This window comes from Mytilus trossulus, chromosome 1, assembly GCF_036588685.1.
Source record: "Mytilus trossulus isolate FHL-02 chromosome 1, PNRI_Mtr1.1.1.hap1, whole genome shotgun sequence".
Classification (NCBI taxonomy): domain Eukaryota; kingdom Metazoa; phylum Mollusca; class Bivalvia; order Mytilida; family Mytilidae; genus Mytilus; species Mytilus trossulus.
In genome coordinates this window covers 53,805,099-53,829,910 of record NC_086373.1, presented here as the reverse complement: position 1 = coordinate 53,829,910, position 24,812 = coordinate 53,805,099, and the positions used below count along the sequence as shown (strand labels likewise).

At 31.1% G+C, this 24,812-nt stretch overlaps 1 protein-coding gene across 1 annotated transcript in view; it reads right to left on the bottom strand.

The window, feature by feature from the left end:
• Positions 1-24,295, bottom strand: part of LOC134708629 (uncharacterized) — a 30,451-nt gene extending 6,156 nt beyond the window's left edge. Inside the window, exon 1 of the mRNA XM_063569279.1 lies at positions 23,960-24,295. The gene's annotated coding sequence lies outside the window, so the exon portion shown is untranslated. The remainder of the gene's footprint in view (positions 1-23,959) is intronic.
• Positions 24,296-24,812: the final 517 nt, after the last annotated feature.

Genomic DNA, 24,812 nt, shown 5'->3' with positions numbered 1-24,812 from the left:
TATTTGGTTTTCATGTCATATTTGTTATTCTCGTTGTGTTTTGTCTGATGCTTGGTCCGTTTCTGTGTGTGTTACGTTTCGGTGTTATGTCGTTGTTCTCCTCTTATATTTAATGCGTTTCCCTACTGTTGCCTTTCTTTATCTGAAAAGGTCCGATATTGGCCTGAAATTTCAAGTTCATCTAACAAAAGATTTTGGACACTTTTTAAACCCTTAAGTGTCTATTTCAATTGATTCAATTAGTTTATGTGAAATATTTTAACTTATTACGTCAATAAAAATGCTCTGATTCAAGCTTAAATATGAAAAATCTATCAAATACGCCAAAAACGTCACTTTTCAGATGGTTTTTCTCAAAAAATCAAAGTGGCCACATCCGTGTACATTCTCAATCTTTATATATGTTTTGTATTTTCATCAAATACAACTTACGTTTCAATATTATCAATGAACACGAAAGCGGCCACTTTCATTTTAGACGGAAACGGTCCAAAAATTAACCAAAATGCAAACAATTTGAAGATTTTAGTAATTTAGCATGACTGATTGAAGCTAGAACGCGATATGTGTGCATTATATTGTCAAAAACAGCTCATAGTTATGCAGCAGAAGCATTTTACTTTTAAAAATATAGCTTAAAGATTACAGTTTAACAATTTTCAAAAACTGCCATATTTTGGGGCCAAAAAGGAGTTTTACTGAACCTACTCCTTTATTTATTTTGAAATTTTATTGATTACTAGACTTCGGACCTTTTTTACCCAAGTAACTATCTTTAATTTCATATCTGCGTTTGAACTTTTTACAGAAACTGCCTGTGCTTCTCCAAATTAAGCCTACCTGGTATTTGAAACAAGGCACTAGGGATGAAAAACGTTAGACTGCCTTGAGAAATTGTAAATTAATAATTGTAATCTTGTACATGTCTGTCTATACCAATTCCTCTGGCGATTAACAGTGTCAATTATTACTTCTCCCACAACTCTTTAATCAGCACAAGATTTAATGGACAGATTAGTAGAAAAAAGAACTATTTTTATTTAGATTAAACTACAACAAAATATAAAACCAGCAAAAAATGTTGCTTATAGTGGTAAAAAAATCAATTTCGTTTTATTATCCATAAAAGCATTAGTAACGGAGAAATGTAGATGAAATTAAGTACCTAAATCAAATCTTAATTAACAAAAAACAATACCAGTTTGCATAATTTCCGAGGTTTATATACCATTCTTTATTCGTGATTGAATACGTTGCTTCTCGTAAATAGTCCAATCTCTGCTTATTAACAACATCGTTAGTTATTATTGTTGACATGTTTGATTAAGTTTCTAAATATGTATATCATGTTAAACAGGGGTATTTTTTGCAAATACCCCTCAAGAACATGATATATCTGTTTAATTACACAGAATGTTAATGTTCAAAAACGCATTGATGATCGTGACGTTACAAGCGTCCAGTCGAATAGAGTATTTTTTGGAAAACACCACGGCAGAGAGGGTGCAAAAGGCATATCCTTTCGGCAAATACCCCGGCGGCGTTAACAAATTAACGATATTCATTTGATAACATCAAATTGATGAAAGTACGCGGGCTATCAACCAATCAAAATCCAGAATTCTTACATAAGGTGTAATTAGTACGGAAAAGCAATGTGTTACCATCAATAGAAAAAATGATTTGTTTTGGATTTTAGTAGAGTATTTCCCTACATTCAATGTGCAAACCAACATATCGATTATTGTTTAAGGTATAATACCACCATGATTTTACCTTTATTAGTCTTTGTTATATTTGCACTTTTAAATAAATTGTGTAGAATGTATTTTGATTTGAAACAAAGAAATTCTTGACGTGTGAGTAAAGTTGAACCTGTCTAGTATTACAGACAACATTTTCTGAACTATTTGATTATATATAAGACAATAACCATCACTGCAGCTAAACCAATCAAATGGTCACCCTTTTTTATTTCCTGTGTACAAGCTTTAGTAACCATAAAACATCAGATTTTCAAAGTATTGTATAAAAACACAAAACAAATAAAATAATGGTGCTTTGAAAAACCTAAGATAAATTATAACTTCAAAGAAATGTGGGACTAATTTCCCACCACTGTTGATTTAAAGGGAATATTTTTCTATCCCTTTTTCATGGACAACTGGATGTGATATAATTTGAGTTGGTAGTATTACACCTCAAACGATTCAAACTCCAATTGGTAGAAATTCAAAGTGAAAAAAGTATTTGAAAAGTATAAACTCAAGGAAAGGAATTATCGCAGTTTAAATGTGTAATGTTTAGTAAATAAATAATATATTCATAAAGATTGTGTTAAGTGAATAATTAGTTTTCAAGGTGGTGCAAAGGAAAGTGGACGATAGAAAGAACGAGGTTGAAAAAAAAAATAACACAGTCATGTTAATCTTGAAAGCTGATTTCAAAAGTGCAATCATTTGTAAACTTCAGATATATGAATATTATATTTACTTTAGGTTATATCATAAGTAAACGTTTAAATTAGTTAACGTTACTAATTCTGCAAATCTGTCTTAGTTTTAATGATTGGACTACGAGCAGTATATAAGTTGGGGTATAACACCTAAACCGATTCAGTTTTTTATAGAAACTTCCATTACCAGAAATGCAATGTGATAGAAAGTATTTATATAGTATAAACTCAGGGTGAAGAATTGTCGCAGTTAAATTGCGACTTTAATTGTATCGGAATAATATATTCCCAAAAAAAGGTTTTTAGTAAATAATTAGTTTCAAAGGTGTTGCAAAGGAAAAATTGACGATGGAAAAACGACTGATTATATTTTTTTTTTTGTATCAAGACTATTATACAAATGAACACACGTATGACGTAGACTATCCCACGTACTTAGTACTAGAACCAATATATTATTTGCCATAATACTTATGAGTTACTAAAAGGTTTTTCAAAAATGTGACATTTTTTTTTATACAAACATAAAAAAACGCACGACGATATCAATGATAAAACGTGCTTGGTATTTTTAAACATTCAAAACTTAATGTTTCTCGTACCTCATAGTTTTTAAAACTTACATTTTTGAAAACTTCATAGTATAAATTAACAAACTTATAAAGATCGTTTGTTTATGTTGTATCTAGAAACAAAAAAATACACGTTTTAAAATGTCTCTATTTTCATGTTGTGTACGCTTCGTTGTCATTACACCTTTTTATACTGTACGCTTTAGTTAACGTTACTAATTCTGCAAATCTGTCTTAGTTTTAATGATTGGACTACGAGCAGTATATAAGTTGGGGTATAACACCTAAACCGATTCAGTTTTTTATAGAAACTTCCATTACCAGAAATGCAATGTGATAGAAAGTATTTATATAGTATAAACTCAGGGTGAAGAATTGCCGCAGTTAAATTGCGACTTTAATTGTATCGGAATAATATATTCCCAAAAAAAGGTTTTTAGTAAATAATTAGTTTCAAAGGTGTTGCAAAGGAAAAATTGACGATCGAAAAACGACTGATTATATTTTTTTTTTGTATCAAGACTATTATACAAATGAACACACGTATGACGTAGACTATCCCACGTACTTAGTACTAGAACCGTTAAAAGCATTCTCAGTTTAAACCGCCAAATTTAGAGTTTTCATTTTTATTTTCGGTTAATTAATATCCTTTTAACTACCAAACAAAATTACAATAACATCATTTTTATCTTTCTTTTATTAAGTAGTAATGTTTGTTTGTTTAGCTAAAAAGAAGTACAAATGGAAAATAAAGCGACCGAATTCTCAAACAAACAACTATAAAACCGAGTTCAGCGTAATAAAAGTAAGATAGATGTTTTTACGCCAGATGTGAAATATTATCAATTGTAGGCGGTAATAATGAATTAGCCTGATGTTTAAACAATATCTGAAATGTTCAAATAAATCTATATATATGAGTGCATGACTCAAAGCATAAGAGTTACTAGTACTGCAATGAAATTGTTATTTTGACTAGTGTGTCATAATGGTACTCAGAGAAGGTTCTTTTGTGAAATTAAAAGGACCATCAAAAACACGTATTTTATCTAAACCCTCGAAATAATTTTAACACTCCAAAAATAATCAATATCATTATTTACATAAGCTTAATAAAATAGTCAATAACGAGTTTTTTGATAGCAGTAAGGGAGGACATTTAGTCAATGGTTTGGAAAAAATGTGAGTCTTTTCCTCGTTCCGCTTTTTTCAATATTATCCTGAAAATCTCTTTGATTTATACTTTCAAACTGATTTAGTGAATGTAAAGCAAAATTTAGGAAGCGATGGAATAAGGTATCACTGTTATTATTGGCAATGTTGAACTCGTTTTTGTTTTATGATCGTTCTGTCATGGAACCCTATTATATTTTTCATATTAATCCAATATAAACAAGTAGACAAAAGGTAGAAATCAAACTAAATGAAGAGTACTATGCCAGAGCTTCGCGTTTTCTTTGTACGGTAATACCATTATGACGATTATAAATTCAAGTGTATGTCAAAATGGTGGTCGCCGTATGTCATTCCGAATGCAAAACACATGACCATAATGAATATCATTTTTCTTTCAGTAAAAAGTCAAAATAATGGGTCTAGATTGTCATTATTCATAATGTTAGTAAGTGTCTCTCTTCAGAAAATATTACAGGACAGAATTTTTGAAACCCATATAGCCTTCGGAGGTTTGAACAATTTCTTAATTTAGAATCATAATAATCACCCTGTATAACCCCGATACAGATGAAACCGGACGTTGACGCGTTCGAGTCGAGCACACCGTATAGCACTGAGTTCAGACAGTAAGGAATTCATACTTTTAAAGACAATCCAATATCTATTCTTCGTATATTTTGCGCCAATATATTATTTGCCATAATACTTATGAGTTACTAAAAGGTTTTTCAAAAATGTGACATTTTTTTTTATACAAACATAAAAAAACGCACGACGATATCAATGATAAAACGTGCTTGGTATTTTTAAACATTCAAAACTTAATGTTTCTCGTACCTCATAGTTTTTAAAACTTACATTTTTGAAAACTTCATAGTATAAATTAACAAACTTATAAAGATCGTTTGTTTATGTTGTATCTAGAAACAAAAAAATACACGTTTTAAAATGTCTCTATTTTCATGTTGTGTACGCTTCGTTGTCATTACACCTTTTTATACTGTACGCTTCGTTGACAAAATATTGCGAATGTCAATGAATTTTGCATGTATTAGATGATTATAACCAATATGCTTGTTTGAAAATAATAATTTACCATCATAACATGCAGACAGCATCCCATAATGTCAGTTGTATTGTCGAAAAACACTTGGAGGAAATTTTTATATTTAAAAAAATCCTCATGTATACAAAAGTGTGAATTGGTAGGAAAATACAATAACTCAACAGATGCAACTATGACAAAGCATACAGATACACACGTCCGATTTCTAATTTCATAGCATATTTGGAAGTGTTTACCATACAACAGTCAATGAACGGTTAGGTGGTGGGTTGGGTGCCCGCTAACATGTTTAATCCCGCCATATTCTGTATGTGCCTGTCCAAAGCCAGGAGCCTGTAATTCAGTGGTTGTATATATTTTTTTGTTCCACGGTGTGACTTTTGTACAAAAATTGAGCCATTAGTTTTCTCGTATGCACTGACTACATTTGTTATTTCGGTGTGCTTAATAGCGGTGTGGGCTTTTTCATTGTTAATGTTCATGTGGACCCTATGGCTAAAATGGCCGTGTTTTCACCTCAAAATTTTCTCTGAGTACAGACAAACCTGCACATCTGTAAAAAAAAATTCAGGCATAGCATGCCCTAGATAAATGAACTCTAAGTATGTTTTAGAAAAATAAAAACTTACCAGGATTTTGCCGTTCACTTTTTTTCATTCCTCCAGAAGGTGCCAAAATAAACTAAGTTGGGAAACAGGTTTGAGAACTTCCCCATAGGTAAAAATTAAAGTGAACATTTTTAATTGACATGGACATTAGATGGACAATAGATACCTGACAATAATTGGTTATTTAAACTGTGTACCTGAGTGGACAATATCAAGGTAAACTCAACTGTTTGTTAATTTTATCATCTTCTGCAGATACGAAAAAAAGTGTACTGCAAAATCCATTTAAGTTATGAATTTTCTAAATCATACAATGCATTTGAATTCTATTTATCTAGGGCATGCTATGCCTTAAAACTTTTCCAGATACACAGGGGTGCCTGTACTCAGAGAAAATTTTGAGATAAAAATACGGCCATTTTAGCCATAGGGTCCACATGAACCTTAAAAGGCGTACGGTGACCTATAGTTGTTCATTTTTGTTTCGTTTGGTCTCTTGCGAAGAGCTGTTTCAATATCGCATCTTCTATTTGATATAGAAAGTAATCAAATATAATCAATGGATTATAGGTTAAGCCTTTTGGCCTGAATCTCAGAGGCGGGTCCAAGGGGGTCATAGATTACCATAGAGTTACATTAAGGCTCAAGAATAGGTGTATACAAGGAACATGTAACTGATAGCCATCAATAAAAATACAGTTACTTCAATGTGAAGATATAAAGATGAAGAGACAACACTCAATATTAACTGGTTTGCTTTCTTTAATTATGTTTTTGTGTTTGTTTAATTTTTATGGTATAAAGATAATGCTTAAATTCCTCGAACATTACAGTCTTTCTACTGTGGTGCAAAAATCTAAATGATTGGTCAGGTCATTCTGGTTATTATAAACACCTTTAAAGTCTATACTCACCCATATGCATTTCATTCAAATTTTGATTAATTTCAAAGAAGACCACAGGGACCATATTTATATCCCCCAGTTACCCTTGGCGTCATTGGTAAATTATGGGTTAGCAAAGCATCAATCACCAACCTAACCTTAGACATTTGCTGTGTTTCTTCTTTACTGTTGGTACTTAACAATAGACCCTTTTATTTGTTTATGACACGCGTACGTAATGGCTGATTGTTGGTTGCTTAACGATCACTTGCAAATATGCCATGCATGTTCAGGATAAGCACAAAGAAGCAACACATACATGTAAGTCCTGTGAGGAGACCCTCCGGAATTACGTCAGGGACGTTTGGATTGCCACTGGACAAAATGATGTATATTTCATAAAGACACAAGTGGTGCCTTTCAACAGGCTATTTATAGACCTCTCTTGAAGTTTTTGCAGGGGTTCGTACTGTGTAGTTAGCGTGGTACTCTCTTTACACGAGACATTGGATTTTATATTCCCATTCGGACAGGACGTGACTGTATACTGTTACATCCCACACAACTAAATGGGTGGCCAACTTCAGTCAGTTTTTACTGCCGATCGGAAAAAGACCAAAGTGATCATAATTTATAGTATATCTCCCAGTCACCCTTCACCAAATTCTTTCATAAATAAAAAAAACAATTGGCCACAATATAGAAAGTTTTGCTCTACCTGTTAAATCAAAACATCACTTAACATTATTATAATTTACGCACACTTATGAGAACTCATAATACCGTACATCCTTTCGATACTGCTCATATTTGGCATTGCACAAGTTCGTGCGTTTTATTACGTCTTTACCTAAAAGCGTAGGATATACTGATTAAAACAATTTGGATACACGATTTACTTCTTTGTTGTAATTCGCTTTGAAATAACTATCAGTTACTACAATTACTCTTTTGTCGATATTTTATGTATATGGTTTTTGTGCCTTGTACCGACATTTTGAGTTTAGCCAATTGCAACTGAAGTTTTTTATCATGTTGTGCTGTTACACCAGTGTTCCATGTTAAGGAGAGGGTTGGGGGCTCACATGTTTAAACCTGCCGCACTTTGTTTTGTCGGTCCAACGTCAGAATCTTGCAGTGCATTGGTTATATAGATCTCTCATTTCATAAATTATAAATTATTAACCGTTAGTTTAATCGTTTTTTTCATATATTTTTTTCATATCGGGGCCTTTTTTAGGCGACTGTATGGTATAGATTTTCCTCATTGTTAAATGTTGTACATTGGACTATAATAGTTTATACGCCAACTTCATTTAAACTTTGATGGACAGTTGTCTCACTGGCCATCACACCACATCTACAAAGCTCCGCATGTAAAAAAAAGTAATAAAAAAATTAAAGCAGTTGGAATGCCATCTATGGCATTCGGCAAATTAAGTTCAACGAGCTCCTTCATGTATGTCTGCTTTCGCCTAGGCGAATTTGGACCAACATCGGCATTTGGAAGAGCCTCAAATTGTGAAAAGAAAGTCATTAAAGTTTTAATGACTGTACTATACTTTTTGAAACTTTCTTTCCTCTGGAATATATTTATTAACTTTTCATTTCATCTGGAAAAACATTGAAAGTCTCAATTTTCAATAGAAACATTCCATGCAGATGTACGCAAGTTACATATTTCAATTTTGGCTTTGTATGACAGATATTTTAAGTTCAACTACTTTGACTAAGTTAACAGATAAACATTTACAATAAAATACAGAAAAAGGGTCGCCGACACCATCTCGAAAACCTTGACAAGAAAGTGTTTGTTACGGTTTTTGTCAACGAACTGTACAGTGATTATTTCAAAACGCACAACGAACGCGACACATTTGGTGGAACGAACAATACAGTCAGAGAAAATTTATTTTGTATGATATTGTGTTTATTCTAAGTTCTAGGGCACATTTGAAGGCACGTAGTAATTCAATGTATAGTTATTTAGTATTGCTTAAGGTATTAATACTCAAAGGTGTATGCACGAAAAGATATTCAGCATTGTTTACATCGTAAACCGTATGAAATTGCACCATGTCTGTGCGTTTTGCATCTAGCAGTTTAATCAAACGTTTTATACAATATCTAAAACTTACAACAACTGTATAATTGAATAAAGATACTAACATGTTCATTGACATATTTATATATACTCAAATAAGTTCTAGAGAGGCATTCAAAGTTATTGTCATCCCAAATGTTGTCCTGCTTATCGCTTCGAACGCGTCAACGTCCGGATTCATTTGTATCGGGGTTATACGGGGTGATAATAACTATAGCGTGATGTAATTGAATATATCATTTCGTTTTTACTAGGAGAACGCATTTTGTGTAATCAAAATATAACAGTTATCCTTCAGTTTGATGTGTTTGAGCGTTTGATTCTTGCTTACGTTTGAGTTTCCGTTTTGGATTTTCCTTTGAGTTAAGAATTTCTTTTATTGGATTTGTGCCAATTTGTTCAAGTCAAAATTACCGTTTACAAACAAAACCCTTCATTTGCGTCATTTGAAACCGATAGTTCAGATCACATATCTTTCGAATACTTAACGGTATCCTATGTTTATTTGAAGACAAGTTCTTGGATTTCAAAAGTGTATATGCAGGATACATGAACATGGCCATAGTGCATAAAAAATATTTTATACAATGACTGGTTAAAAAGGTAAACGTACAATACGATTACGTCAATGTGGTTTGCTGTAATATCGTTAACACAAAAATTGTAGCATCATTTTAACTGGTTCTTGAAATAATATTCACATTTTAAGAAAAATAGTTGTATACTATATAAAAATAGCGCAAACACATCAATCGAAAACAACTGTAATGTTCCGAACTTGGTACAGGCAATTCTTCATTGTAGCGAATGATAGATTTAACCTGGTTATATAGTTAGCTAACCCCTCACTTGTATGACAGTTGAATATAATTTCATTGTATGGACAACAATGTGCGAACAAAACAAAAATATAGCATAGATTAACGTATCAAAAAAAGGGTACAGCAGTCCACATGGTGTTATAATCTTAATCCCTGTAAAACAAACAAATAAGTCAATAAAGAAAAATAAAAAAAAATGGCATGACGACAAAGCGACGTAACCTTAAATAAATACAACAATATGAACAAAGGTGGTCATAGCACTAGAACATATTGTTGGGATGTAAAAGTATCGAGCTACGCCAAAACAAAATTAACAAATTGGACAAATAGTACAGCAACAGTAGTATACCGCTGTTCAAAACTCATAAATCCTTCAAGAAAAAACAAAATCGGGGTAACAAAAACATTATTTGTTAATACGTGACAAAGCCAAATAAAGTAACATTTTAATACGTCATTTAGAAAAGAAACAATGTCAGTACTTAGAATCTATACTTCAAAACCGTCATGTATTGTTTGGTAAATTGATACAGCTTATTCATAAGTAAGGTTTTTGTATTTTCCGATGAACATTATAGAAATGAATAGTTGAACTCATATACCAAAACCCTGCACCAAAAGGAAGAACTTAACCCTTCGTATCATAGCTTCCTTGTGAGCAGCAACCATGTATCAAATAATGGGGCTTCTCAATAAGAATTGAAATGTTTTATCCCATCCTTCAACTTAATATTCCGCTATGCAGCCGATGTTAGTACTACTTGGTCGATAACTAAATAATGGGTTGTTACCAAAGGGTATCACCGCTCTATAACAAGTACATCAGTTCTAGCAAGGCAAAATATCTTTGTTGTAATTTACTGAATATGTAAAATTTTGTATAGCATTTTAAATAATGTAAGGTATTCCAATTATACATAGTTCAGATTTTCTATTAAATTTCGACTGTATCGTTTTTGTTTCGTGTGGTTTTATCAGGTTTAGAAAGTTTAGAAAGGCGATTTCAAATTGTTTTACTACTGTGGATTTACTTTTTGTTCGTGGGTACCAGTTTTCGTGGATTAGGGAAAACCGGTTTTTTGATATTTAATTCGCAGTTTTGTAAAAGTCTGGATATAAGCATATAGAAGTTTGTCATTTGTTGCCAATTTAATTTAATGTATCTACTATACCAACGTAATCCGCGAAATTTGTTATCCAACGAATAACTATCTCGTGAAGTAAGTTTGTACCTATATGGTTATCATAACAGCTAATTTAAAACTAAGATACGTATAGATATGTTAAGATTTAATCAGACCATTGCGCAAAACGACAAATACAATATGCGGTCGATTAAGAACAAATCTTTCGGATTAAAACATGTATCAATTTAACATTGAAGATTATCATGCAATGGTTCTATGTAATTCCAATAAAACAGCACTTTTACATTGAGTAAATATAAATCAATCACTTTATGCGATTTTTGGAGCTTGATTTTCGTATTTAATATGATTTCTAAGGAACCTGTATATCCAAGGAAAATACATCGGGAAGGTTTACCGACAACATCTATAACAAAACAATAATTCATTTAAAGAAACGAAATGATTAAAAACGTTTTAAAAAAATGTTTTTTCAGTTATACTAGCATATCCTGTCTTATAATTTCTGGTTACAATGTCTTTATTACTATCATCAAAATATTAAGTACTAACTGTTCTAAGGTTGTAAAATTTAAAAAGTGAATATAGATTACATAAAAATGTAATAAACATATTTCGTATCAAAACCAGCATAGGTCCTCACATGTTCACAGTACATGTTCGCTGGTAGAGTCAGTATCATTAAAAAATATGCCAGTATTTCATATGAAAAAATGACTGTTATAACAATACAGTTGATGTCAAATACCATTATAGGTACTGAACTATAGATGTAAATTGCAAAAAAAAAGATCATGAAAAGTTTAGAATTAAACTTTGAAAGAATATAAAAAATAGCCAATCAACAATCGAAAAAAACACACATTAGTAAGTAGCATACTACCACCATTATATCTGATATCACCCCCTGTTTTGGTGGGGCTCGTATTGAGTTGTTTTTAGTTTTCTTTGTTGTGTCTTACGTACTATGTGTCTGCTTGTCTTTTATTTTTCAAGTCATGGTGTTCTCTGTTTATCTTCGATCTATGAGTTTTGATGTCTCTCTGGTTTCATTCGCCCCTTTTTTATATGCATTTAGTTATGTTTCTTTTTTTGTATGCCAAACGAAAATCATTACTTTTCGTAAAAGACTATTTGCCTAAGATGATCTTACCTTAAATGTATACTAGTAAACTACAACAACATTTCATAATGCTTGTATATCCTTTACATTAGAAAAATATGTGAAACGACTGGCTGCTGATTACTGTTCACTACTAAATATACGAATCTATCGGTTGTTTCTGATTCATTTTTCTTCACCAAAATGAATGATGCAATGTCATTGATTAAATTTTCTTTGTTTTAACCTACTGAGCCAATCAGAGAATTTTCTTACACGCCTTTTAAAAGATTACCCATGGGTGTTTTCCCTGAAATGGCAAATTGTGGTTTCGGTCTCAACAAGCTAGTCTTATAAATCATTAGAAAGGAATGTCATTCCGAAAAGAAACTAATCCATTGAATTAGAAAGGTCTACAATGATGTGTGACCTTTGTAAAGCAATCGTTATTTTGAAGCATGAGTTTGATTGTTTAAATAAGTGATTTATATGAAATATAGAACCCTGAAATTATGATTAATGTTATATATTATGATAAATTTACAGTTCTATCTTCCATAATATCTTTCCAAAAAATACGACTAAGTAGAAATAAATATCTATTTGTATATTTCAAATCACTCATAATCAGTGTTTTTTAAATAGAAACAAAAACGGATTAAAACATTGTCACACTAAATAATAAATAATTCGATATAAAGCTTTCAAGAATTTCGGCTGTATAATTTGGCAGATTTGAATAACTATGTATAGACTTTCAAACTATAAATTTTCTTTAGTTCATCAGCTATGGATAAAAAAATATTTAAAAACATACAATTACAACTAACGCTGTTATAGTTTTTATCTTGAATGACAGATGTGGAGCAGGATCTGCTAACAATTCCAGAGCATCTGATATCACTCTTAGTTTTTAGTGGGTTGGTATCGCTTAGACTTAAGTTTTGTGGGTTGAGGTGTGTGTACGTTCGTTTGTCTGTTTGTCTTTTCCATTTTTGTCAATGGTGTTGTCAGTTTGTTTTCGACATAAGATTTCTTCTTAATATCTGATATCTTTCCCCTCATATACAAAAACGTTCACATAAAAATGAGTAGATGTCCATTTAATATGATTATAAGCAACTATAGCATGTACAAATCACCCATCATGAGGCCTTTTACTATGAGCAAACGGTATAGACAGCAGTAAATGGCCAAATTTAAAATATGGAAAACAAATTAGACAAGATTAGATATTCACAGTAATTCCAACACACCAGTTGGAAAACACAAAAGGGACAGCAACTAGCAATTATCAACTTATGGAACAAGCTTATTCAAAAATGTCTTAAGCGTTCAGCTCTCCTTTAATTGTGTAATTGTTAAAGCTAAGTACAAGTAATAAATCATCTTCTCTCAGATTGAGAGTACACATCCAACGCATTTAGTGTAAAGACGTCATAAAAATTCTAAGAAAAAAACACTTTTGCAGTATAATAGTTAATTCAAAGGTAGCAGAATTATTATTTAGTACGCTAGACGCGTGTTTCGTCTACATAAGACTCATCAGTGAATGAATTTAAAGGATCGACTGGATATGTGATCATAATGAGTGTATGTGAGTATCACATTACATTTTTAGTTGTGTATTTATTGATTAAAATATAATGTTTGCTACTTTCAATTAATCATAAGTTTTTAATCATTCCCATAAATATCAATATTTGATATTCAGATTTAATAACAATTTTTAGTTTCACTCAGCCATATTACCAAAATACCGGTATCTTTAATCAAAAAGTGGGAAATGTTATGTAATTTAGGATACATAAATCTTAAAAAAACAATCTACCAATTATAAGTAAATTACGTTCACGACTGCAAAATGTATTGTATTTCTATAAATTGTCTACTATGCATAAAAACTGCCTCACAGCAATATTTATATGAAAAGTGCGTTCAGTAAATTTAACTAGGACAATGTTTCTTCATTTGGAAAATATAAAGTGTTTTATTTTTCTTTATTAAATGAATCTGTCTTAGCATCTCGGGAATATGATAGCTTTTTTCATTTCAATATTTTATTGTTCATTTGGTTATACTTGTCAAAATCACACTGTCTGTCAATTTACTAGAAACAAGGTCACCAGTGTTCATATTTCATCAGAGGACTCTTGTATCCAGATAAAACAAAGAAATCGCATTTTGAACTCGAATGATTAATGATGATTGAAAGTAACAAGAAAGGTTAACATAAATATCAAAATTGAGAAATGGACGGGAATAGCCATTTTCTCAAAGCAAGTCTCAGATTTATGCTCTTAGTTTAATGCCACAAACACACTAGATAAGTGTATTATTTTCACAGAATTTATTTGAATATCAATGTTTATAAATCAAAATATGCATGTTAAAATGAAAAGAAGTAAAAATCCAGTTATAATCCATGATCTGATCAAAATAAAAAAAATCATATTTTGGTACTGAGCTGGTATAAATGATTTGATAAAATAAGGAATGCAAAGATACCATTATTAAAAATATCGAAGTATAAGTTTTTTCCTTGAAAACAAATGAGAATGTAACCTTGACTTTGTACTACATGAAAATGTGTCGTCATTAAAGTGACGACAGACAACGTATTATCACAAATCTGGGGAAATAATATGGGAAGTATTTAAATTATTTTCTCGTTAACACAAATAGTTTTCCGAATCAAGTTCACGAGCGAGTATTTAAAACAGTGCAATTATCTTTTTGTGCAATGTTTATGGACTGCATCATTTTTTATACGATTGTATTTTTGTTTTCATTTAACAAATTTCACTTGACCCGCAGAGTAATTTTAAAACAGGTCCTTGTCTCATGGGCAGGCATAACATGGTTTTGGGGTGCCTGTTCTAATGACTGAGGAGTCTGTAGGCTTGTGGTGTAACGTTGGTTTACATCTTTTTTAATAGCTTTCGTTATAAATTGCTTGCTTCAAGCAGTCTGTCAGTTTTATTGTGAGATATCAAAAAATGTCCTTGCTTACTGTTAATTCTTTTACGGTATGATTTTGGTTATAACAGATGCATGTGAGTTTGTCTTAGTTTAATTAAGTTGCTCTGGGATCTCTCGACCATAAAAGGACATTTCTGAATTTCAATCTTGTTTTACTATCCTATCAATCATGTGTTTTAAAAACAAAAACAACATACTAAACCCCTAACGGGAAGGATTGTGCCTGATGTTCATATGATGAAATCATAATCTTTCAGTCATTTTTATTGAAGTTTGGAGCTGGCATGTCAGTTAACTGCTAGAAGTCTGTTGTTATTTATGTATTATTGTCATTTTGTTTATTTTCTTTGGTTACATCTTCTGACATCAGACTCAGACTTCTCTTAAACTGAATTTTAATGTGCGTATTGTTATGCGTTTACTTTTCTACATTGGCTAGAGGTATAGTGGGAGGGTTGAGATCTCAGATACATGTTTAACCCCGCCGCATTTTTGCGCCTGTCCCAAGTCAGGAGCCTCTGGCCTTTGTTAGTCTTGTCTTATTTTAATTTTGGTTTCTTGTGGACAATTTTGAAATTAATATGGCGTCCATTATCACTAAACTAGTATATATTTGTTTAGGGGCCAGCTGAAGGACGCCTCCGGCTGCGGGAATTTCTCGCAACATTGAAGACCTGTTGGTGACCTTCTGCTGTTGTTTTTTCTTTGGTCGGGTTGTTGTCTCTTTGACATATTCCCCATTTCCATTCTCAATTTTATATCATAAATTTCGTGCATTCGAAGCACTAATCTACAAACAAATATTCAAAAACCAAGGATGTCAACAGCACTATCATAACAGTGCCTTAATGTATAAGAACCTAAACAGTTTAAAAGCTATTTCTACAAAAGGACTTTAAATTTAGTTTGCCAAATACATATGAGGTCAACCATGCCTAAAGGAGTTGGAAACTTGGTTTTTTATCATTTCAAAATCTATAAACAGACTTTTTTTTAGAAATTTTTATTATAGATCACGTCAGTATACTCAATTCAGACCGATAAAAAGATAAACTCAACAACAATAAAGTCATAAATTAGAAGTGAAATGAAATATTTGTATAACATTAGTGTGTAAAAGTCGGGTTTTTTGCCTGACATACAATAACGTTTTTTAATAACAGCAGTAAAATGAGTAATCAAGAGAGAATTTTACACCCTTGTTGCCAGTTATCTCCTTTTGATAATAATCTTCTTTTAATCCAGACGTCTGCTGTCTATTTTCAGAAAAAGTGTCTCGAGATAGTTTGCAAATAAAATTGATTCGTAGATATTGAAATTAGCATAAAACCCTGATATGTGGAATATTTCTTTTCATGAGGATTATCAATATTTTGAGGAATTCTTTCAACGAATGGTTAACCAACAACAACCCGACCAAATTGCCGACAACAGATGAAGGCCACCAACGGGTCTTCAATGCAGCGCAAAACACCCGCACCAGAAGACATGCTTCAGCTGTTCCTAAACAAAAATGTATACTAGTTCAGTGATAACGGACGCCGCACTAATCTCCAAAATATACACAATAACTAGAATTAAAAATCAGAAAGACTAAGAAAGGTCAGAGTCTCCGGACTTGGAACAGGCACAAAAATGCGTCGCGGTTAAACATGTTTTTTGAATTCTCAACCCTCCCCTATACTTCTAGCAAATGAAGGAAAAAATAACACACAACAATATGCACTGTAAAACTCATTTGAAAAGAAGTCCGAGTCCGATGTCAGAATATGCAACAAAAGAAACTTAACAAAGTGACAATGATAAATATATCAACAAAAGACTAAATATATACTAGCAATTACTGACATGCAAGCTCCAGACCCCAATTGGACTAATTGAAAGATTGGGTCTTTATCGTATGTACGTTAAGTACCCAATAGTTAGAGGTTTTGTATTATACCACCATAAAATATATGAGAAAAACATAAACCGTATCATGCCAACAACTGGTTCTAGAATAAATGAGTTTATTTCCGGTGCAAAGACTCTATAAGTGAATCATTATTAATGCCAAAATATACAATCCTTCATGACCTGACAACAGTATCTTAACTTTCTATGCTTATCTGTGCATAGACGGTTTCTAATACGTGTAAACACTTTCATGTATCGTCCTTCACCAGGAACGCTCAAATCTTTTTTTTTTTAAACCAGGGACGTATAATTATTAAAACGGTTAGATTGCTATGTTCCTTTGGTATCGTCTTCCTCAGTTATAAAGGAAAGAAATAATAACAATAGGATCGACAAATTACAAAACATGACTCAAAACCAATGGACAAATTACAAAACAAGACTCAAAACCAATGGACAAATTACAAAACATGACTCAAAACCAATGGACAAATTACAAAACAAGACTCAAAACCAATGGACAAATTACAAAACATGACTAAAAACCAATGGACAAATTACAAAACAAGACTCAAAACCAATGGACAAATTACAAAACATGACTTAAAACCAATGGACAAATTACAAAACATGACTTAAAACCAATGGACAAATTACAAAACATGACTTAAAAACAATGGACAAATTACAAAATATGACTCAAAACCAATGGACAGATTCGTCTGAGGTCAGCTTTGCATGAGCAGGTTGAAACCTATATTTCTTAATAATTTCGTAACAGGGAACTTTTTGTAAGTATGCTATAAATCATCATCACCGACTACACATACAATTACTCAAATCAATCGTCCATTATGCAATACGATCTCTATCTGTTAAAGTTATAAAAACTAGTTATGATTAATTAAACCGTTTTTTTCAGTGAAAACAAGTATTCGCAAGTACCGAATATTTTAACCAGTTAGTTTTAAATATCATATGTTTATATTGTTTTAGGCAGCTTTAAATTAGAGATCTACAGGAGCTAACTAACTGTTAAAGACTGCGGTTTTAAATATTTTCGATTCGGAGAAAAACCGGTAAAATAAAGTACAAGTAATCAATTGCAAATGTTAAAACAAGTGTATAGTGTACCTTTAAGGTGGCTCATGGGTATAAATCAATTTTGTTTTCTAATATAAGATTTCGCAATACTTATTTATAAATGAACTTTATCATATACTTAAAAGAAAAATGAAATAAAAAAATTGAGTCACCGTTCATTTAAGCTCACAATCTGCCTCCGGAAGAAGCATGCATTTTTGTTAATGTCCTTTTTTCTGTTGAACTAATTGGAGAAATAGAGGAAAGATCGAAATAAACAAAAATTGTAATAAAAAATAAAGGTCACCGATGAGTTAAAAAAAATTATTTCAAATTTAATGCCAAAAAATGCCATTTTTGCACCAAAGGGAGATAATTTGGAGCTTTTTCAATGATATAAACATTTTAAAAGTCATTTGGGGTCAAACCGAATCGATTTATTGGGTTGGTTTTTGTACCATAACATAAGGTTATAACTAATCATTGCTAATAGTGTAAAAAAATAAAAAAATGTAATGAAAAAATAAAGGTTTAAATTTTTGCTGAAATTTGTGTACCCACGAGCAAAAATAATACGTTTCCAAACATAGTTTTCCCTACAGACTTTAGAAAAACAAATTCCAAAGCCTGACTTTGTTGTGTCAAAAATATTAGATCCTTGAATTTTATTTATATTTTCTATACCCAACCCAGGTAATGGGATGCTTGCCTTTTGATAAATAGTTAATCTCAGCCAGCAAAATTGATAACTATTAGATAACCCACAGCAAGAACACAAACAAACACCACAAGCAAAACTTGAGCTGTCTCAGTGGCACTCATACCAAATCTTAACATATATTTTAATAACAAAAGAAAATGTATACGCTTTGATCGGATTTTTTTTTATTGTAATTGCCTGTAAGTAGTTTCTATTTGTTCATGTTGTTATTAATTATACACTTATACACTTATTATAGTACAAACTTCGAAGAAGACAAATCAACCTTTAGGAGTGGCCATTTTGGAATTGTGACGTTGCTTATCAATTAATGATGTTGAACCCATAACTATTTTAACAAAATCAGATTATGATGAAATGATTCAAGTTTCAGTTCATTTAGTGCAAAAAATACACTAGTTAGATAGAGTACTATATAACATAAGCAATCGATTTTCACAATCAATACAGTTGATTAATTTACAGCTCTTATTGTCATCATTTGGTTTTTTTTAATAATTTCCCGAAGATAAACAATAAAATAAATAAATGAAATAAACATCATTATGTGACTAACAGCAAACAAGAGAACATCAATGTATTGACTTGCGTGCTATTTATTTGCATTTAATTTATCGGCCGACACTAATTTAAAGAATTACAAATACGAATTACAGAAAATTATAATTAGAAAAGTTTTAAGCTTGGTTTTGTTTTATTTGTAACCACATTGATTTATTCATTTTATATAATAATTTTCGTAATTGTCGTGTAATAAGATGTTGTAGTATTTGTATATAAAATGCTTTTATTTGCTAGGTATTTTCATTACAATAGTGTATGATTTAAGAAAATCTTTTAGTCATCAGTACTTACATTTTTAACTTTGTATCACATATTCGCATAACGGCTAACCTTTCAGTCAGTGCAAAACACCAAAACAACGTTACATTATAGCCTCGGAAACTCTCAAAACGAAAATGTTTTTTTTTTTGCAAAATACAGCTCAAGGTGAACTTAAGCTTTTACAGGGTTCTTAACAACATACACGACATAATTTATGACACCAAATAAGTTATATCGACCTAATTTGATGTTTGATTAGGACATTTCAAAATGTGTTCGGCTCCCTCCATACGCGGACAAAACCCAAAACGGTACTCGAAGTTTTATAATTATATTGGACTATATATTTCAATTTTACATTGGGAATGGTGGTATACAGTATTGAAATTGCTAAACTTTTGATAGAATTCATTACTTAGAAAGATCGAGATTTAACTTTAAACGGCACTTCTTTCTTAGTTCTTAGAAACAACCAAGGTTAAACATGGTACCTTTATTTAATACGACTACGCGAATAAACAGTTTGAAGTTATATCTGAAGACCCTCTTTTACGCCCAGGAGTAGATTACTTTAGCCGTATTTGGCACAACGTTTTGGAATTTTGGGTCCTCAATGCTCTTCAACTTTGTATTTGTTTGGCTTTTTAACTGTTTTGATCTGAGCGTCACTGATGAGTCTTATGTAGACGAAACGCGCGTCTGGCGTATTAAATTATAATCCTGGTACCTTTGATGACTGTTTACTGCGGACTCGTTGTCAGTCTAAATAACAAATTAATCACACCATTTGTAAAATACTTTTATCAAATAATCGCCGTGTTATATTTGTTTATAAACATGACCAATTAGCTTCAATGTGACCAATAGTGATATATAACCCTTGTAATGAGTTAGTCTATACCTATAAACAATGCAGCAACTGAACATTGTTGTTATTTGGCTTTTGCAATTTACAACTGCTGTCTCATTGCGTATATAAACTCACCCAATCTACCAGTATTAAAGATTTGTGTTTCTTCTACAAACACTCATGAGTGAAATGGAATCATACACCTACTTTCATTTCTTTAAACGAGGAGTTAATTCTTAGTCTGTGTATATCTTTACCAGTTTTTGTAGTGAGGACAATTAAATTAATAGTACGCTTACATTTGTAAGTCAACATTTACAAACGATGACGTCTGAGAATCTCTTTTGTTTAAAGTATTTTTGTTTTCTTTTGTTGCTTTACATCTAAATCATTGCAATGTACTTGTCTATTTACCATCTCTCAATTATATTTCATTGTAGGTGTAACATCTTGCAACTAAGGGAATATTGTGTTGCAATTGTTTTATTGCAATGTTATAAGTAGTGTATCACTTTCTGTTATGTGTTACAAAATCTTCAATTGATAATCAATTTTCATAAAGTCGTTGTTTTGCTATGCGTAAAACACGTAACGTAATATTATTTTCAGACGCTTAATCCTTGCATTAGTTGCAGTAAGTGTAAAAGTCCATTAATTGCACTGCTTAATCCCTAGGTAAACAGTATTAACACCTGGTGTCTTCACATTTGAGCACTTGAATGGAATGAATAAGGATTATCACTTTCTATTAGTCTAGAGCGTTTAGTCAAATAGGATTTTTTTCAAACATTTTCACATTTTAAGAGAATACAAAACAAAAAGTGTTATGACATGTATTCCGTACTGAAAAATCATTTTTAGTAAACGACCAAACCCTTCATCATTGTTAAGATTATTTGAAAACATTACCCATACAAAGACATTCGGAAAATATTTCTGCCATGGGAGTTGCCATGTAATAATTGTTCAATATAGCACATATAGATTTAAATCAATTCTGTATGTCTTGATGTAATTCCAGTAGTTAATTTATATCATAATCAGAGCTAAGTCGTGACAACCTCCAACATTTTAAATTTTACATTCATATAGATAACTAAAACACACGTGTAACATGGTTGTAATGACACCAGTATCAAAGGTTTCAAAATTTGTGTATTCAAGTAAGACTGAGAGTTGGGATTTTTTCTTAAAAAAAGACTTGACGCTTGAAGATTTGACGCATGCAGATCAGACAATAACCGGATGGGATGTGAAGATTCTTTGGTCTTTGTCTAGTATTCTATGACATAAGTTTTGATTATATGTTCGACAACTATTTCTTTCTTTGGTTTTTCCGGTATTTGCAAAACTTATTTGAAATGTTACAAAACGAATTACATACACGCTATTAAAAGTCCCGTCTCCAGGCAGAGCTTTATAGTGAGCACAAGTTTGAAAAGTGTGTATCATTTTAAAGAAAATTAATGATTTCTTAGTGTTTAGAGCATATTAAGCAAGATATAGTCATCCTTGTGTGATCCATGCGATATTTAAATGTCAAAAGAACCAACAAGTTATTTTTAGTTGTTCAGTTAAAACATACTTAAAAAAAGATATGTATTGCCGAAAACCTAGTATTTTAATAAATGTCACTTAAAGATTACTTAGTGGTTGAAACTTCTCAATTAGACATGCGAAACTAAATAACTGTTTAAAAACAAATTGTACATATTTTTAAACTAATAACGTCCTTTTGACGTCAATATCTTGATAAACTAATATGAGACCACCAACCAGATTCAAGAGACCTTGCTTTGGCGGAATTAGCTTTTTCATTGCGTGCCGTTGCAGTAATTGCACTTTAACACTTAACATGCATAAATAGGCGTTATATTTGAATTTAAAATTTCCAATGTCAGTCCAAAAACAGAAATTCATTTTTCATACTACTCGTGAATAACAATTGGTCTCACTGCTTGATAAATCTGACCTGCTTTTAATTTAAGTAGGGTACAACGCATCCTTTTCCGAACGATATATGCTTTAGGTGTGTTGTAAGTGTAGAAATTTAACTCGAAAATGTTATTGCTTTTATGTATTTGGTATTCAACGTATCTGGTTAAATTCACACACACCTCATTCAAAGCATAGATATTTTTTTACAATGAGTGAAAACGATATATACAAAAGCAACTTTCCGTTCAAAGTAATTAGTTTCAATATAATGCAATTCTTTTTCACGTTTTTGTTTAATTCTGATCCGAATGATATAACACACAATCTTATCTAGCATATTTTCTTTTTTTACATTTTAGAAGACTTTATCTAATCGGTAAAGACATTTTTGAAATGACCAATTAATTTCCTATTTAATTAATTGGTCATTTCAAAAATATTGTTAGAGATAATATAAAGTCTTCTAAAATGTAAAAAAAAAAGAGGAAAATATGCTAGATATACTAAAAGTTTGATAAGATTATAAAAACTGTAGTCGTGTGTTTGACACTATGCATGTTTATTGACTGGTTGAAGGTAACCTTATGGGCAGACAAAGAGTCTCTTTATATCGTTGCTGTTTTGTTATGAATGTCAGTTGTTTTTTTTTTTTTTTTTTTTTTTTTTTTTTTTTTTTAATGACAGTTTATTACCAATCTCATAAAGGGACAACCTAAATACTAACCGTTCCTTTAATGATATGTATTCGAAAGATTGGCAAGAATTCTTAAATTACTGCAAAAATTTACCCACATAAAATTACTTTCAATAAATAGTAACCAATCTTAATTCTAATAACTGAACGATTTCAGTAAAGCTTTTCCTTTTATAAATATCCCAATTCTTTGGTATATATACTCAAATTGTAACCCATGGTTTGATCGACAAGTGTTTTTTTACACGATTTTAATGGGCAGAATTCTTTATTTCAATTGGAGTTGAGGGTGAGGGTGAGCGTTTATTTATATTTTATCTACTATTCGTTTATACATTAAATAAAATCATCATAGATACCAGGATTGAAGTTTTATATTTACGCCAGAAACGCGTTTCGTCTACAAAAGACCCATCAGTGACGCTCGAATAAAAAAATGTAAAAAGGCCAAATAAAGTACGAAGTTGAAGAGCATTAGGACCAAAAACTCCTAAACGTGTTTACAAATACAGCTAAGGTAAGCTATTCCTGAGGTAAAAAAAACCTTAGTATCTAAAAAAATCAATAAAGTAAACGATAATTATTTGCATGCAGATTTTTTTTTTAAATGAATTTTAAATTTAGTAATTTTTAAATACTTTCATAATTACCAAAACTTCGGAACGCATTTTATTAATTTGTTCATTTCATAAAAGTAAGTAATCATTATAACTCAAATATAAATTAAATTGTTATAAGGTTGCTAGAAAAACAAAGACGAATATCATCTCCTACTGATTAACGAAAACAAGGTTTGATTTGCATAAATTCTTAGAAATGGACATATTCTGATGTAATAACTTTATTTCATTTACCCTGTTTGCGTCATGGACAAAATATTTAGGTGAGATGTATATTCATTAGTTTGCCATGCACGTACAAACCTTTTTTTAACTCTTCATTTAAAGTTCACAACTATTTTTTTTATTGCATTGGATTAACCAGCAAAAAATGGAAACATCATTTTACATAACAAATAATGGTCTTACCTCAGAACGTGTTTCTTTTCCTTTTGGTCCTATTGAGTCTACCGTTTTGAAAGTTTACAAATTGTTTCTCTTTTCCACATGGCCTTTAACCGTAGGTGTAGTACCACAACGTCATACGGTTTACATTCAATAACACATGGTAGTTCATACATTACAGGATTTCAAAAATCGTTTGGCTTTTAATTTTTGTTGTAAGGCATTGTGCAACTCAATCAAAAATAATTTTAACGAGAAGATGTCTTTTTCATCTACATAATCTATACGCATATACATATGGTCACGTATTGTTGCATGTTTTATATTCTAAACCATTCCTAGAAGAAGAAAATAATTATTGTTAAGAGAATTTTAACGACAGGATGAAACATCGATAAGGCATTATTGTTATCATACTCATTAAAGATTTAATAATCAAATGACCATCCTTTCACACCCTTATACGTATTTCATAAATAACATTCATTGAAATCAATTTATTCTAATTAATGACTTAGGTCAATTGATTTATTGGCCAATTAAAGAATAATGTGGGAAAATTTAAGGAAGTTCGTTTATTTTTATTAAGATGATATTGGAAGCTAATTAAAGGAAAAAAATACAATTAAGATTTCTTCTTACAATCCTTAAATTTCACAGAAAAATATATTTCCTATCTACAATGTATAAACAAATACAACAACTATCCGTTAACAATTATTTTCTTAGGTATATAATTTCCGAAAATCGGAATCATTATTAAAACTGGGACATCTCATGCTAACTCAATTGCGGTTCACTTTTACTTAACTGTAAGGATATCATATCAATTTTCATCTGCTTATGTTATCTGTTGATATATTATTTTGCGTGCTTC